This window comes from Emydura macquarii, unplaced genomic scaffold, assembly GCF_026122565.2.
Source record: "Emydura macquarii macquarii isolate MOO-44397 ecotype Brisbane River unplaced genomic scaffold, CSIRO-AGI_Emac_v2 contig_3278, whole genome shotgun sequence".
Taxonomy (NCBI): Eukaryota; Metazoa; Chordata; order Testudines; family Chelidae; genus Emydura; species Emydura macquarii.
In genome coordinates, this window is record NW_027133415.1 from 703,112 (window position 1) to 721,609 (window position 18,498).

The 18,498-nt window shown below is 48.0% G+C and overlaps 1 long non-coding RNA gene across 1 annotated transcript in view; it reads right to left on the reverse strand.

Annotated features, from left to right (window-relative positions):
- The window catches only part of LOC137142889 (uncharacterized), a 59,766-nt gene that overhangs the window by 31,605 nt on the left and 9,663 nt on the right, over positions 1 to 18,498 (reverse strand). The window lies entirely within an intron of this gene.

Genomic DNA, 18,498 nt, shown 5'->3' on the forward strand with positions numbered 1-18,498 from the left:
ACTGAGGATCTGATCCAAAGTACCTGTGGTTAGATTTGAACTGGTGACCTAAGAGAGTATGAAGTCCACAAAGCGTTCCTAGAGATATCCTGGCTTTAGGCTTACATTTAAAAAAAAAATCATTCCCACCCCCTCTCTCAGTGTCATTAGCTACAAAAGTGATGGGCCCAATCAAAATCTTGAGAGGCGGGGGCTATACAGAGGGAAAGCACTTTGTGAAGGCCTGTGAAATGGGATGGCACAGCGGGTGTAGAAATCTGTCGCAACACCCGTTGTGCACGGGTGCTAAGGATTACACAAGGGGCAAGGCAGTGGGGAAATCCAGCCTTGTCAACCCCCAGAAGTTGCACTAGTTTAACTAAAGATGTCATGTTAACCTGATTTAGTTATACTGGTGCAACTTGGTGTGTGGACACGTCAGTTTGAACCCGGCTTTTATTGCCTTAGCTTGTCGGACCAACATGATCAATTTAAACCTATCATGTAAAGGACTGTCCACACCCAAAGTTGCACAAAATTTATTAAATTAACAAAATTAACATCACTCCTTTAGGTCTTCTCTACACACAAGCACACCAGGGAACTTTTAATGCATGCCAGCAGGGTCTACACAGGGCAGTGAGAGTGTAACACATTGGTGTGGTTTATAATTCACTCTCCATAGCGTGCCAGGCACCATATAGACAAGCCCTGAAATTAAACTGAATTAAGCCCGGCTGAAACCAAAGTCAGAGCGTCAACATGGCCTTTTGCACTGGTTTAACTAAATCAATTCAATCTCACACCTTGTGTGAAACTGGTACCACTGTGTTTAGACCAGGCCTTCGAGAGGTAGATGGGGAGCGCGTCCTGTGGACTTCATGGGAACATGTATGATCTGAACTCGGCCAGGGATGGTAGCTTCCACTGCATGCTGCTGTTCTGCCTACTGCAGTAGATAAGTGGAGACAGCAAGTCCACCCGCTACCATTGTGTAAAAGTGATTCATTGCAAATTCAGAATAAAGTGGCTAATTGCATTTCTTATCCTAGCTGCTGTTCCGTCGTCATTCCGGATTTATCCTGTGGCGTTGACAACCTTTTCCTCCCAGTTTAAGGGACGAGAATTGCGGTGCTTAGCATATTCGGTGACTCACTGCAGCGAGAACGACACAACGCTGACTTTTTACACACACCTTCCCCCCCCCCCCCACTCTCCCATGGTTGTCTCAGTGTCTGCACCCTGCAGTGGGGATTCCTGGCCGGACCAGCAGCAGAGTCTTGGATTTAAGGCTCCCTAGGTCGCATTACTGGATGAACTGATAGAAACGGTGAGGTGGGTCTGCCAAAGCCCGCCCGCTGCACTCACAGGAAAGGGACTGCACGCCATTCTCCCACTTGCCCGTCCTTCCTAACAAGGGATGGTAGCAATGATTACCACTTCTACAGTGCCCGGGGGCCTGATTCGCCAGGGCCTTCTCCCTTGGGTGGCCGTTGGCACCTGAGCAAAGCGCCGGGAGCATTTTACACTAGAATTATGGCAGCAGCCAGAGGACCCAGCCAAGACCCGGGGCTCATTGTGCCGGCTGCCATACAAACACATCCCCTAGAGACAGCCTCTGCCCCAGAGAACTTACGTAAATAGATCTATTGTCCCCGTGGTAGATATGGGGAACACCGACAGGTGCAGTCACTGCCCACGGTGACAGGGAAATCTATGATGGACCTGGGAACCAGACCCAGATCACTTGAGCCCCAACGCAGTGACTCAAACACAAGAGCATCCTTCCTCCAACCCACCGGGCATCATGCCAATAATTACACCCGACGCGCTCCTGCCACTGGGCACAGATCAACTGACTCTCATCCCGAATCAGCATCCTCTCTGCTTTACAGACCAGGGGGCTGCAGCACAGAGGTGAAACCAACTTGCCCGAGGCTATACAGAGACTCATTGCCAAGGCGGGGATTAGAACTCAGGTTTCACCGGGGCCTGGCACTGGGCAGAGCCCTCTGCACCCTGCTGCTTTCCTGCAGCCTGCTCCCAGGGAAGACTTAACCTCTCGGAAATCTTCTCTTGTTTGAGTCATCGCTTTAATGTCTCTTTTAAAATGTTAATCCATTTGTTTAATTGGTCTCGGTACCATCTGTAAACCAGTCTCGCACGTCCCTATAGCCATTTCAAAGTGTTCTCCTTATCCTGTCAGCCTCCAATTAATGCCTGTTTTTACCATCAGACCTGGGCTGCATCTCTCAGGCCTACGATAACTCCACACCCCTTTCCCTGCAGCGCCCCGCTCAGCCCCTTCTGTGCACCGCAGCTGTGTTCTGCATTTCTCTGCTTCGTGGGCAGAGAGACCTCGACACCCTGAAACCAGAGAGTCAAACCGGCCCTTCATCCTTCCTTATCTGGACCAGCACATCTAAGAGGGCACCGGAATAGCATCAGTGCCATTCAGGCCATTCACCAAACAAGCCTGTCCCAAAGGTTAACGCCCCACAAAGACGGGTCCTTGTATCTCAGGTGTGCTCCAGAAGCTTCAAGCCAACGGTTATCATGTCTCCTGTGGAACAATTCTATCGCCCATGTCAAGGATTCTAAGGGCCTCCATTATTCTAGGGCTATTCAAACCTCTAAGCTCTCTTCTTTAAAGACGTACACTGAGATTTTTCAAAGGAGTCTAAGGGAGTTGGGCACCTGACTCACCTTAAGCTCCTTTGAAATCCCTGCCAATAGGTGACTTTATGCCTACCCCGACTTCCCCTTGCTAGGAGCTGCACATTCACAGCAGAGGGTGGAATTAGGCCAAAAAAACCCAATCTGGTTTGCTCTCACTTACACACATCTAAATCAGAGGGCCATTGAAGCCTCTGGAGTCACAACAGTGTAAAACTGGACCAAGGGGGACCGGAAACTACCCCCAAAAGGTTCAGTGTGAATTAAGGAAAGGCCTGTAAATATATTCCGGACAGATGAAAGTTCACTGAGAAAAGCCACGTCCCATTGACTTTGATGGAGGTACACCCGATCGGGACCTTTAAAAAAAAAACCCGAGAAAGGGGACTTATCACTTTGAGTAGGTGCTTAAATCCTAATGAAGCTTCACTGTTAGCATGTGCTTCAGTTCCATGGAAGTCCAGCATACACTTAAGCGCTCTCTTGAAACAGGGCCGTACAGCCGAGACTCAGGCCTCAAAGGTACCGCAAGCCATGGTAGACACACAGAATAATCCCATTAGACCATCTTGCAGCTTTCGGTACATTTCCCTTTGTCAAATGAAAATTGCACTGGGGATACTGTGGCAGCAACAAGGGGCAGTTTGGATGATTAAATGACGAGCGCGGGTTAGATTTCCTGCAGGGATCTCCAACTCCTCTGCATGTGCCGGCTGCGGAGCATCTCTCTGCCTCCCCACGGAGTGCATGTCTATGCAATTAATGCTTTCCTTCCCCCCCTTCTATATAATACTTTAAGTTCACGCCCACCGTGAGGCCTTCTAATCCTCACCATCTGCAGGGTCTTAGATAAACAGCTGCGCTTTGAGAAAAGGCTTGCATTTCTATAGGATACCCGTCCACGAAGCTGGGGCATGCGACCCGCGGCCAATTAGTTACGCTGCTTCTTCACGTCTCCAGCGATGGCTTTCCCCACTTCACAGCCTCTGAGTTCACGGACGTCGTGGGCTCCCCCTCTCTCTATGCCACAATGTTCCTAATTCTGCACAGTGTCCCTGGAAGCCACAAGGTTTCCTTGAAAAAGTCACCGAGAGCACAAAGTTAATTAATAAAATTGCTTGCTCTCTGGTTTAATGCCAAGCTTAGAATGCCCATCCATAACCAAATGCATGGCAGTTTAGCTGGGGAAGAGAGATCAGGCTCCTTACACAGATATTCTCCCTTCCTGGCCCCCCCTCACTTTTTTATTTATTTATTTTTTTAATAAACTGTAGTCAGAGACTAGCCGCGAGAATTAATGATTTGCACTGAGAAGCATCCGCCTGTATGTGGTGGTGGCCCAGCCAATTGCACTGCTCCACTACCAAATCGCGTGGAAAACGCACAACACAGGAGCCAAAGTCCTTTGTTCAGATTGCAACAAGCCTACTTTTAAAGTGAACGCGCACACTTCCGCTCCACCCCCGCCCTTCATGCCAGTAGAGCTGGGAGGCAAAAAGCAGGCTCCGTCTTGAGAAAGCATATTACTTGGCAGATAACCAATTCTGCCACATTAGATCCTGTTGGATTAAATACAGCTCGTGGAGGGTGGGGGGTGAAGAAGGGGAAAACAATGCAACCAATTGTCTGAAGATTACTTGCCCTTTGCTGCGGAGACGGGTAAAATATTGATTAATGGAGCAGCAGAAGAAAGGAGAAATGTGTCTGAGCTGTTCCAGAGACTGCCAGTTTAGGTCCCAGCCGGAGGGACATTTTCTTTTAAAAAGTGATGCAAAAGAAGTGGGAAATGATACCTGTTCTGCCGACACTTTGCACAGGCATCAATGAGCCCATAAAGTAAAAGGCCAGGGGGAAAATCAGGCTTGGAATTGCTTAGGGTATCGTGTCTACACTGCAATGGAGGGGTGTGACCGCAGCACATGCAGACATATCCACGCTAGCTCGAACAATAGCCATGCAGTTGTGGCAGCGTAGGAGTGGCCACTCAATTACCAACCCAGGGTCGCTGGCAAGCTCGTACAGCTTATTCCACCTAGCGAGATCAAAGCCTCTCAGGTCTGTCTCCCCGTGCTGCAGCCACCCCTCTGATTTGCAGGGTGGACATATTCTTAGACACCAAGGTTAAAATTCCAGCTCTCGCGAAGACTGATTTGTAACGTTAAGAAGTCAAGGCTACCGTCCTACAACATTTACACTAGTAACACAGATCTAAGTGGAGTTACTCTGAATTTATACCAATGTAGGCGAGATCAGAATCAGGCTCCCTGACATTCTGCTTCGACCAAAACGCTAGGTCTTTTCCATCTCTTCAGTTCCACGACTGTACCCTTCCTGTCACTATCCTTACTCTGTGCTCGCCTCTGTCGACATATGGCAGGCAAGTCGTTCTTGTGCCGCACGGTGCAGGGAAAACCTCTAACTCTGAGCAAGAAGCCCCCCAATGGCAGGGTAAGTTATTTTGCTTCACACGCAAATGACAACCAGTGCTTTTCATACATAGCTTTCTGTGCATTATCACCCCCATTTTATGGATGGGGAAATGGAGTCACAAAGAGGTGAAATGACTTGCTCACGGTCACACAAGGAGTTGGTAGCAGAGCCAGGAACTGAACATAGGTCTCCTGAGTCCTAGTCCAGTGCTCTATCCTCTAGATGATTTTTAACTGGATATTATTCAAAATAAAACAAAATCATGGGCCTGATTCACCACTGAATTATACCAGTTTTATGCCAGGGTGACTCCCCTGAAAACAATGGAATGCAGCTGGTACTAAACTGATTTCAGTCGAGTTACAATGGCTCCACGTGGTGCACTGGTGAATCAGGGCCTAGATTTCCGTTTTAATTGAAGCAGTAGCATTCCCAGGACTTTTGCTTGTCCATTGTGTTTCCTTGCTACCGGCAGAGGTCAGCTCTCCCCCACTTCCCAGAATGCTGGAAAATGACTGCATGAGCGGTCTGGGTCCGGATGCAATACAAGCCAGTTGTCTCCCGGGCATCATGAAAGGCAGGCAAGTTGCCTTTGGCACAGCGATCCAGTCTGCAGCAGAAATGCTAATTTCTCAGGTTAGACAGGACGGTGCACAGACGGGCAGGAGACCATCACAGACTGCCTCGGTAACATGGCACACTAGCTAGCATCCAAATGACACAGCCCTCCTAACCCAAAGTGTACACTGGTCGCTAGCTGTGGCCAGGAAGAGATTTCTTCCCAGTGTGCAGGACTGCGCAATTACCTGCAAGCAGAGGCATTAAGAGTTCAGTAAAGGATTCCAGACAAGATGCCCTGTTCTCTCATGCAGTGGATGTTATATTCCACCATGGACAACACAGGTACAGAAAAGAACAATCCAGCAGTGGCCCCAAGGAGACAGACGAAATAATAGGCCTTCCCTCCCATCCCAATCTAGTTCCTACTATTCCATCCAGTTCAGGTGAGCTCTGACAGGGTTAACCAACTCATGCTTCAGGGCACCAGCTGATCACTGCGGGGGGCAGGAAGGAATATGTTCTACTCCCATATTCAGCAATGGACAGCTGGCTACCTGGCTTTATACACAATGCTTCCTTTGAAGCATCAGGCATCAACAACTGCCGGAGAGAGGTTATTAGGCTGATGGATCATTGGGTCTACCCTGGTATGACAGATCCCATGCTCTAACATTACTATGTCCTAATTTTACCTCCATTTTTCTGAGGTTCCTTTTATGACACATCAGGATTTTATAAGTGAGAGGTAGAAAGTGAAATGTCTTCCAAGCAGAGTCTTACCAGACCTGGAAACTCTTCCAGGGTAATTCTACATACGATGTGGCATCATGCACCATATGGAGCAGAACTTGCCCTGCGGAGCGGCATCCCTGCTGAGAGGCAGGCAGTTTTAAAAGCACGACCTTCCCGTTCATTCTGCTTCGCCAGCAGGGAGGAGGGGTGGGAAGAGCTGGCTATCTGGAATGTTTAGATGTCTGCATACACTCCAGTTTACTCCTATCATTTGATCTGGGCCCAAAGCTGCGCGGAGCTGTCCTGTATCTTGGCTCGCCATGAAACGCACTGCTCATTTTATAGTCAGTCTTTTCTCACCTCTTTGAGCACTTGTAGATTGCTCTGCCGGTGAGCACATAGGCCTTGTAAGCTTCGTCTGGGCCAGTGAAGTGGCATCCCGTGTTGCAATGTATCTAAGAGCTCTTTACCTAGGGAGGCAGTGTGAGCCAAACGGAGAGGGAACTGGACTAGGAGCCTGGACATGCAGCTTCCAGTCCTAGCTTTGCTACTAGCCTGGTGTGTGACCTCTGGCAAGTCACTTCGTCTCTCAGGATCTCAGTTTCCTTATCTGAGAAATCCTTATCAGGGCCAACAATACTTCCCTTTCTTTACAGAGGTCTGGATTTCTAAAGGTGTTTAGGCATTTCTGTGCTCTCTGTGGCAATGCCTCCCCCATCGAGGAGGCTAATTTTTATTTTCAAAAGGGATGTCGGCATTTAGGAGCCCAATCCCCCCGCCCCCAAACCAGTTAGAGGTTGCAATGCTGAGTGCAGCCTGCCTCAATGGCCCTAAAAATCGCAACCAAAGTGCTCTGAAAGTTTACAGATAACAAGCACCACATACAGCTAACCAGACTGATTTGAATTACAAGCCCTTTTAGATCTGAAATTGAACCAGCCCATTTCCGAGCTTGTAGACAGCCTGGATAACTCAGTTTTTCAAAAAACCCTATTTTTGGTTTCTCTGTTTTTGCATTTCCCAGTGAGACGCGACCAGGAAATCTAATGGGAAAGCCTGTTCTAGCACAACAGTCTGTTCCACTTTGACTCGTGAGGTTTGGACAAGTCCATTCAACTTCTGAGACAAGTGGCTTGAGCCATATTTAGATCCAGATCTGAATTTTCAGCATCTCAAAGTCTGAGGTGTTTTAAGACACAGTATTGCCATTCTTAAGCATTCAAATGATTCTTCCCCTCTATTCGGCATTGGAGAGGCCGCATTTGGAGTATTGTGTCCAGTTTTGGGCACCCCCATTACAAAAAGGATGTGGACAAGTTGGAGAGAGTCCAGCGGAGGGCAACAAAAGTGATGAGGGGGCTGGAGCACGTGACTTATGAGGAGAGGCTGAGGGAACTAGGCTTGTTTAGTCTGCAGAAGAGAAGAATGAGGGGGGATTTGATAGCAGCCTTCAACTACCTGAAAAGGGGGTTCCAGGGAGGATGGAGCTAGGCTGTTCTCAATGGTAGTAGATGACAGAACAAGTCTGCGCAGGCTCAAGACAACTCCTGGCGTTGTCGTCCCCCAAAGACCCAACTCCCGGGAGCAGTTGCTTGGCCCTGTCAAACTGATTGACCGGCGAAACCACAGGGGATGGGGCGGGATCAGCTCCGTTTCTGAGAGAGACGCCATGCAAGCTCAAATCTTTCTGGAAGACAGAATTTATTATGGGGAGGGTGGACCAGGTGCTTTCCTTTGTGCGCATCTGGCTAAGGACAAACCCAGGTTTCAGCTGGCTGTAGGGAGGGGAGGCCAATCAGACATTCTCCTGGGTTTAATGCAGGCTCTGTGTGTTAAGGTCTCTAGGCCTCCATCTATTTATTCTGGCTTTCATGTATCTCTGGTGCTCTGCTTTGTTTCGTGCAGTACAGAAAAATATCTCCATTGAGGGCTTCATCCTGACAAAAAGGGTTTATCCTTATAGTTACTCTTAATGTCTTATTAAGAGAGAGAAATAAACTCCAGCAACAACCAGGTAAATTCCAAGGGTTCGGTCCTGCAAACACTTTAAGCACATGAGGAACTTTATTCCAGTTAGCCGTCCAGTGCACCATAGTTACTCACACGCTCCAGAGTTTGTAAAATAAAACCCTTCGTTCTTTGCTTCTGATCTATATGCATGAGTGGCCAGTAAATCTGGTTGAAAACATGTGTTTTATTTTCTGTGGGAAAAAATCATTTTAAAAAAAAATTGGCAATTTTTTTTGTTTGTCAGTAAAACAAAAACCTGAAAATTGAACTATTTCAGTTTTGAGTTTTGAGGGGTTTTTTGATGCAAAAATGGATATTACTTTTTTGGGGCGGTGGAATTGTTTTGCAGGCGATGGGCAAGTACAGCTTTATTTGGGGGACACAGTAATGCTAGCAAATTCCATGAGAAGATGCTAGAGACTATTCAGACAGCATATCTTGCTGTCAGAGCTCAATGGGCACTTATACATCCAATTTCCAGAGGTGCTGAGCACCCAGTGTGTCAGTAAGGTGCTCAATCAGGCCCCAAATCTGCAATTTGATATAACGGCTATGTAAAAGGTGGTATTAGTCATTAATCACCATAGTCTTAGTGTACGGTTATGGCTTCTGTCTGATAGACCACAGCAGCAGTGCGCTTGTAGAGAAATCCCATGTTATACTTGTGAAAAATATTTGCAAACAATTTCATCTAACAGTTGGATTTTTTTTTTTTGACAAAAACAAAAATATGTTTTGTTTCATATCAAATTGAAATTGTATTATTGTTTTTGTTTTGGAAAAAAACTACAATGAAAGAAACATTGTGGGTTTTAAAAAATGTTTAGTATCCCCCAAACATTTAGATTTCAATTAAATTGCTTTCCTCCCCACAATGAAAAACACTTTTTGCCCAGTTCTATATATATTGGTATTTTCCAAACTGTTAGACAAATACTTACAAAGAGTTACAGGCTCAAATTCTCAGCTTGTGTAAACAAACATATCTACACTGATTTCCATGGCATTTTACTCATTTAGAACAGAGGAGAATTTGACCTATCGTCTCCAAAGGGTTAAAAATTGAGAGACTAATGACTAGGTTTCATTATCCCCATTTCACAGAAGGGCAAACTGAAGCACAGAGCAGGGCTTTGTTTATTTATTTGTTTTAAGTAACCTGTCCAAGGTCATACTAGGCCCCAGGATTCCTAACTCCCAAGCTTCTTGCTTAGATCACTAAACAACGCTGTATCCCCATTTCCAGACCAGTGACTGTCAACATAGCAAACATTGGCCTCTCTTTTTTTTATACCAAGTGTCACCATAATACCAGTCATTCTCAAGAAGCAATAGCCAGTGGGAAAGGTTAGTACTGGGTGGCAAAGAGATCCGGCTGGGCAACGTGCTTATTTTACTCCAAGTCAGGAAAAAAGGTGTCTGCGTAAAAGAGATTTATGACACTGCGGCACAGTTACTCTTCCAGAAGCCCTGATGCCTGTTCCTGCAAACCCCAGACTGAAATCCAGCAGAACTAACCGTTTAGCATTGAGGGGAGTTCTTTTTCTGCGACTGCATATCTAAGCTCACACCTGCATCCTGGGTTTATTACACACATCTGTGAGGGGTAACAGTCTTGGAAACATTAGGGCATTAAGGAAACAAACAGGCGCGGCTTCTGTTAGTAAATCATCCCTCTCGACGCAGGGAGAGTGGATGGGTTTTCAGCCTGAGGAAGACGTTTATCAAATGGGATCAGGGAACCATCATGGCATTAAGCGCTCGGCTTCCCGTGTATACCTGAAATAGGGAGAGGTGAAACAGCTCAGGGAAAGAGCCAAAGAACCAAACCAAGCTCAGGATGTTGTGACAGGAGCTGTGCTGTTGTCAGTTGTGTCACAGTAGCAGCTGCAGGCTACCACGACAATCAAAGCCCCATTGTGCTACCCACTGTACAAACACATAGCAAGGTGGTCCCTGCTCCAAAGAGCTTACTGTTTAAATAGAGAAGTCACACAGGGTGGGAGGAAGGAAGGATTATTATCCCCATTTTACAGATGGGGAACCCTGAGGCACAGAGAGATTAAATGGCTTGCCCCAGGCAAGGCAGGAAGTCTGTAGCAGAGCTCGGGAGTTGAACCGAAATCTGGCAAGTGCTAATCCAACGGCCTCCTACTGTACAAGACCATCCTTCCTGTCTGATGAAAAAAGCCATTCTGTTTTAAACCCTGCAGAACAAAGATTGCTTGGCGTGAGGCTCACTGCCACATCCAGTGTCTTTCCAGCCCTTCTTCCAGGGCAGTTCAAACAAAACTCACAAACCACCACACAACTCTCAGTCAATCAGTGCAGGAGCCAGAGGCCTATCGCTCACATCCCCTCTCTCAGCTCCAGGGGCAGTCACAGGATCCAGCCTTGTCTCAACCCTTTTATAGGGAACACCAGAACACTTCCCAGCCGGGTCGGATAGTCAAACCAGACTGGCTGGTCCTGGCCTTTGAAGGGACAGACCACCCCGCTGACACTTGGGGAAAACGTTTTTGTGGACATTTACAGTCCTTTTATCCTGACACTCACCCCGAGTAATAACATCGTAACAGGCAGGTAACTACACAGCTGCAAGCATAACCGATCCTGATCTCTGGACTGGGTAAGGAGTCTCCCAAGTGGAGATTTGAAAGCCTCTGAAGAACTTGGGTGTGCGATTCCTTCCTCTCCACAGCAATCACGTCCCAGTACCCAGATAGACACAGCAAGCAAGCAGTTATCCGTAGCAGAAAGTGAAGTCTTAATCATGCATGGTGCTCTCGGTACAATGAATTTCCCTTTTAAGGGAGGAGAGAGAGATCTGGCAGACCCTAAATTCAATGTGTTTTTATTTTCCACGGGGTGCAGCAGCTTACGACCTCAGGTAACAACAACAACAAACACCCCAGATCCATGGAAGCTGTCAGGTGTCATTTCAGAATCAGGAACATTGCTAAGCGCCGTTGTGAATCCAGACAGGAACTCCACACACACATATACAGCCCTCTCCCGTTGTCCCTGCTCCATCCCAGCTCCCGCTCTGTAGACACCTAGAATGCCTGAAATACATACCCACCGTCGAACAAAGCAAGCCACTCCCTGAGGTGGCTGGTTTAGGCCCCGATTCAGCAGGATACTTAAGCATGCGCCTAATTTTGAGCATACATTAATCAGGCTACGCCCGCAGTTAAAGGTAGCCACGTCACGGGCCTATGTGCCTTGCTGATCTGTAGCCTTGTTCTCTGAATGATGCACCCCAGAATGATTTGGTTCTGTCCTGCTGAGAAAAGGTGCTGGCCTGGAAACCCATCTCGTCGGTCTAGCCAGACGAAAGGAAGCAGCAGATTGGCTTCCCTGCACCACCACCACATTTTCCCTGCAGGAATCCTCTCTGGAGACAGGAGGACAGGTCAGAATCCAGGGGGTCCCTTGTCTCTCTGTGTGGGCTGTCAACCAGGGGGCTGATTAGCACCAACGGAGAGGCTGGAGATTTCTTGGGACAGGGGCTCTTGTCCCCCTGGGAAATGGACGAAGATCTCACCCAAACCATTCCGCACGGAGCACCCACGGGCCAGCAGACGGTGCTGCCTTTGGGCCGACACTGAGCCGGGCCTAATTCAGACAGGGAGATCTAGAGATGAGAGCCTCCATATCTCATCACTAACCCCGGAGCTTTTCTAGTGACTCAGAGGTTTTTTAAATCCGCTTGCCCGGTGTGGTTCCCAGCGGGCACTGATGCTCTGAGACAGGCAAGCATTAATGTGCACAAGTCCCAGGGCATCTGACAGCACTGAGCTGCCTTTGTCCTTCAGTTTCTTGGGCAGCCATTTGATTTTGACAATTTCAAGGCAGGATAAACCGGAGGCGCACACGCGGCCACAGCTAAGAGGTCAGGACTTTATGCGGGGTGATCCTCTACTGTGTGGTATTTAAGGTAGACGCGCTGCCCTCCTAGCAGTTAACCCATCTGCTGCACAAAGAACGTCTGAGCGCTTCAATTGGTTTAGGGGGAGGAAAATTCCCTGTAAGCAGATAAGAGAATCAGTAGCTGCTGTGTAAGCTGGTGGCGTTGCTTTCGGACCATTAATACAGCACATTGTCTCCAAGATCCTCGGTAAGACAGTGCAGTGAGCCCAATATCCGCTTAGTCACCTACACACCATCTGGCGCGAGTGGTAGCAGGATCAAGAAGATGGATTTAGAGAGTGGAAGCCTCTGCCCTCAGCCTCTGCATAGCAGCTGCAAGCTGACACTGTGGGAAACAGACCCGCAAAACAATCCCCTCTGTGTTTTCTTTAGTGCACCCAGAGCTAACTCAATGAAGCAACATGGTCCAGTGAATAGGGCAACTAGAGTGGGTTCCAATCCTGGCTACATTGGTGACTCGTTGGGTTACTCTGGGCACCTCAGCTTCCCCATGAATAAAATGGGTACAATAACACTTGTCCTCCATGGCAAAGTGTGTTGAAACTTGGAGACGAAACGTGTAACATGCTATGCACCATTAGTGATGAAGAGGGCTTATCTTGTCCATCTCTCTGGATTGCTCCTGACATCAGACAATCCAGTTTTAAGTGTTTCAAGGATTGTGTTTCCACCGCTTCCCACATGCTATTTATCCCAGCATTTTTCTATACCATTTTCCATGCTATTGAGTCAACATTCTACTTTTCTTAATGTTACCCCATTGCACTTACTTATCTTATACCCTCAAACGTTCTTCTCTTGGCTTAGCGTAGCCATCCATCCACCTCCATTAGCTCTGCCAAGTTATACATATCTATATTTTCCATAAATTATTCTTTATTCTTTGTATTGTGATAGCGTCCCAAAGCCCCAGCCATGGACCAGGGCCCATTGTGCTAGGTGCTGCACAAACAAAGAAGAAAAAGTCCCTGCCCCAGAGAGAAAATCAATCCCACAAGTCACATAGGGGTGCATTCCCACCTTATGCACGTGGGTAGACTGATGGAATTCAAAGACAATGGGAGTGTTCATCTGAGTGAAGAGAGCAAGATTCAGCCCCAATTCCTTTCCTTTGAATTTTTTCCAACTGGCTGCCATCTTTCTCACGTTGAGAAGCGCACAGAACGGGATGTGGTACTGCAACAAGTTTATAGCGTGAAATACACGTCAGCAAAACTAAGAGTACATGTGGATTCATCCCCGAATGAGAATAGATCTTTTGATCTTGGCCCTGAAGTTAGATGCCAGTCAAATTTGGCACATCTTTGCCCCTCCTGAAGTCCGTGGAAAAATTCCCACAGTTCAATGGGAGTAAGATGTCCCACTTTGACATGTGTCTAAAATTTATTTTCTTCAGGACCCCTTTGCCTCAGTGAAGACTGGAGCTGGTGAAATAATGGGAAAAAAAATTAAATCATTCACTGATTTATCAAATCAGGGCCAGGGTTAGGACTCTGGGGGGTTAAGTCTTGTCAGCTGCTCACGTAAGATTATGGACCCAAATGGTGGGAAACTCACAAATTTAGATAATCTACAAGATTTCTGCCACCGTGGCTGGTTCAAATCTTGCGAGATCAGCAGTTCTGGTGGCCACATTTGGCTGAAAACTTGGCAGTAAGGCTACTCTGGAGTGATTTCAATAGCTAGCGAAGTCAGAACTAGAAAACAGGCCCCTTCTGGTTCTGGATTGCAGATGCAATCTAAACTCCACAGGCAGATCTGTATACAGAGACAGAGCACCAAATCCTCAACTGGTGTCAATTAATGTGGCTCCACCGACTTCAACAGAGCTATTCCAGTTGACGACCTGGCTTTCAAACCTGAATACTCCTGAAATTTGAAAGGGTATAGATTCAAATGCCTTGTTTGGGGCCATCTGTAGTTAAGAGGTTTGCCCATCAAGTTAGCCCCATCAGGAATAGAACCCTGGAATCCTGACTCCTAATTTTTTGCTGAGCGACCTCATGACCACAGTCAACACTAGTTCTGCAGCCATTTACATCTGCACGTCTAAAAAGCCAATCTGCTTTAGCCTGACTCCAGATTTCTTCCCAAAAGTATTTGGACCTGTATATACCCTTCTCTGATCTGTGAAGTGTGGTTCTAATGAAGTCACTGATCACAGATTATTGGGATTCGCTCCCCCAAACTGGCGGTGTATTTGCTGTTGTAAGGGCAAAGCGCAATTTGGCACCAGCCGAGGTCTGTGTGAGAGGACCATTATTCTAACAGTCAACGTGCATGATTGCATCTGGATTAATTTCAGGAGATGAACATCACCTGCACACAGAGCATTGCCTGTTATATTAATCTGACACATTTATGCAGGAGGAGGGGGCAGGGAAGGGGTCATGGGATCTTGGACTTTGTCTGGGCTTTCTCATGGAAGTTTTATTTTAGGCTTTAGGTAATAAATATTCTGTTATATTTCTATGGAGCCGGTTATCGCTGGATCTCAAAGAGCTTTATCGAGACATGAGCCGCACGACATCCCTGCGAGGGAGATGAGTTATCACCGTTTTACCACGGGGGTGGAATGACACGGTGTTGATGTAACAGGCCCACGGTCCAAAGACAGACTCAGGAATGGAACCCGACAGCAACTGGTCATAGTCCCCCCAGCTCCCACCACTAAGTCACGCTGCCTCCCCAGTTAGAGAGCTATTAAGGCAGCACACCGGGCTTTTCTCCCCTTGAAACGCTGCAGCCCTTTCAAGCCAACCCGAGGCTTTCCACTGGTCTCAACTGGCTTTGGAACAGGCCCTTGGTGTCAGCACTGGGGGAGCGACTGGGACTTGGTTAAAGGTTTGCCCTTCACGCCACACTCCGGGAATAAAGGAGGTCAGGCTGCCCTTGCACGCTTGCAATTTTATTGTCCTTCGGGGTTTTTTTCTTTTGCAGTGTCCCATGGCCTTCAGATATAGGAATCGATAAGGCCATATTGACTGAGCTCCCGGGGTAATTAGGTTATGCACACGGCTCTCCTCCTCCCGCTGCTCCTTCTCCTCCTCGCCCCCGCCAGCCGAGGCAGCGAGAGCACAGAGCATTGGCTGGATGCCCGGTAGACAGCGAGAGCAGCGCCCAGCCCGTGTTTGGAGATCAGCCACGAGCTCTGTGACTGAGCAGCTTCTCCTGCAGGCTAGCGCCTCGTGTCCTCGACGCCTTGACACCCTGTGTGCTCCTAACACGTTTCCAGACATCTGGTGCTACCTGGGAGCCCACATTTCCCACGGGCACCTTCGCTCTTTCTAATGAAAAGCTGTGGCACAGACAGGGACTCAGGGAAGAACCTTGCAGGATGCACAAGGTTTTCCAAGCCACAGAGGCTTCTGGGAGAGATGGTCTCCTGCAGAAGCGGCTCGTGTTGAAAGCAGCCAATCTCCTCTGCTTCGGGTGGTTCTTTGCCTAGACCCAGTGCAGGTCCAGAGACACAAGCAAACCCAGGTCTCCTGACACCTTCTTACACACCCCAATTGCCGAACGGTACCCGGAGAACAGTGAGCCTCTCCCATTGAGAGGAGGGATTGGGTTTGTTTTTATAGGCGGCATGGCTATAAAACACAGCTACTGGTGTGACACAAACCCACCAAGAAATCGCTAGCACCTCTGGAGAATACCCTGCCACGTTCCATTTGCATCTGGCATGAAGCCCTTTGATTCTCTTTGGCCCTCTAACATTTTATTCAAACACTTTTATTATCTGTGTTACCATGGTGCCTCGGATCCCCAGTCAGGGACCAGGACCTCATTGTGCTAGGTGCTGTACAAATGCAGAAAAAAAAGATAGTCCCCATCAAAAAGATTTCCATGAGCCTTGCCTTTTTCACCTGTAGCATGGATATGCTGCCTTAAATGGAGCCTTTCGCTGGAAGGATTTTTTGGATTAGGTATAAAATGGAGGTCCTGACCATTAGTAACAAAAAAAGATCACAGAGCCCTTTATGCAAGAGTCGGGTTGTTAATTTTAGTGTCCTGGACAGATTCCAAATCTGGTCATTATCTATCCCTTTATCTTCTGCCTAGCTAAGTTCCCCTGGTAGTTTTAATTGAACATGGCATTTCCATCTCACATGTTGCATTGGATGGGATGAGGCATCAGTGAAATTAGGTGCGATTCCCAGCTGCATCGTCCTGGACAATTCATTTAACTACTCTGTGCCTCGGTTTCCCCATCTGTAAAATGTTTTCTCACCTTTGCAAAGTGCTCTGAGTGCACTTTAACAGCCACCAGATTTCACACCGGAGGTGGCCGCACTTCAGAGGGGAGTGAAATTATTTCTGCAAGAGGGCCAAACACAGTCTAGCGTCAGCAGGCAAAACTCTACTGACGCCAGCTGTCCAAGTTGGTGGCCGCAGCCACTTCCGCTCATGGAGATATTCTTTGTACTGCCCTGTGTACCTGCCAGAACTACCTTATCGCACTGAAATGAGCAAACGGTGAATCATCTGCAAACAAAAGTACAGAAAAATGTAGGTATGACGGTCATAAACTTCACGCTTTGGCTGTTCAAACAAGTCACCATTTGACGTCCCCTGTCTGAGCTTCTCCTGCTTTCATATGGCCATTGCTATGAATTTTATCAGACATATAAAAGTATCACTTAGGATCTAAGCAGTTGCTTTAGATAACTGAATGACACTCCTCAGGACTGCAGTATTTGTACAGGGAAACATGGGGCAAGCTGCACAACACCAAGGCAATGTTATCCAAGAGAAAACTGACACATTTTTAAGCACAACCAGTGTATTTGCATCCTTTTAGGGTCTGTCTACATTGCACGCTAAGCCCGCACTTTGACTCAGGTTTGAGCCCAAGACCCCTTCCATCTACACACACATCAGTCTGAGTCGGGTCAGCAAGCATTCAGGATCTGAGTCCTAGGACTATGCTGGGGGGTGGGTCAGAGCCTGAGCCCCGGTGAGTTGTGGGGCTAAGCCCTTAGCTTGCAGTGTGGATGCAGCTCAAGTGAAGATCCGAGTCAGGAGGGCTGTGTTGAACGGTATGAACACATGAGCATGGCTGCGAGACCCGGTCCAGGTTTACAATGCAGTGTGGACACTCAAGTGTGGTCTTGGAAACACCGAACCGATACGCTTAGCGTGCGGTGTAGACATAGCCTGAGCCTGCAGTTCTTAAACAATCACACTGCCAAAGCAGAGGCATAGGCCACACCTACACTGGGATTTCAACCAATACCCCAGGGGTTTGCACCAGGGCAACCACACTGGGAGCTGAAATCCCCAGGACCTCCTGCAAATCCCCCAATCATTTGGATCCCATCGTGCGGGGTGCAGCGTGAGCCCCTACGCAGCACAGAATCCGACACTTCTCCCTCAACCCACCGACATCTGAACCCTGAGCAGCAATGGGATTTTTGCATCCACCTACTTGATCGTAGCATAAATGCTTCTAGGGGATGATTCAAGAGACTCCCAGTGACTACAGTGGGTTTGGATCAGGCCCTAAGTGAAGCAGCCTGTGCGTGTTCTTCCTAGAACCAGACTTTGTAGCTAGAGCAGTTGCAGCGTGCTTTTCTACCAGCCCCAGCCAAGACCCCTTTGCTACTAATTAGTCAGGCTTGTGTTTATTTGGTGTTCGTCTAGTCCAGCGGTTCCCAGCCTTTTTTTTGCTGCCCTGACCCTACTTTGAGCCGTATTGATTCCCGTGATCCCAGGATGACACCACTAGGCCGCTGGATCTCTGCGGTCCCCCGACAGAAAGCCGAGTGCTAAAAAGCATCCTCCTCCCGCGGCGGGACCTCGCGTGTACGGTGCGTGCCAAGTCACGCCGCTTGGAGGACGCCATTTTGCAGGGCAGGTCTGGACATGTTTGGATCTGGTTTGTATATTCAGTTGGGATTACCATCCTGTCCCTGGTGGCACAACCCCTAGTCCCGCAGTTCGGGAACTGCCGGTTTATCTCTGAACTGCCGGCATGGCTTGGCTCCAAGTTTATAGTGCACCTGGCAAGTTCCCAAGTATCTGTTGTTTCGAACAACAGACTTTCTTCCTATGTCCATGATCTCTACTCTCTGGAAGGCCGACAATATGACCTGTTTCCCCCCCCTTTACTTACTATTTTTAGTAAAACCAGCGTTCTTTATAGCTCTTTTTATTGCCTCAATATCCGCAGCACAT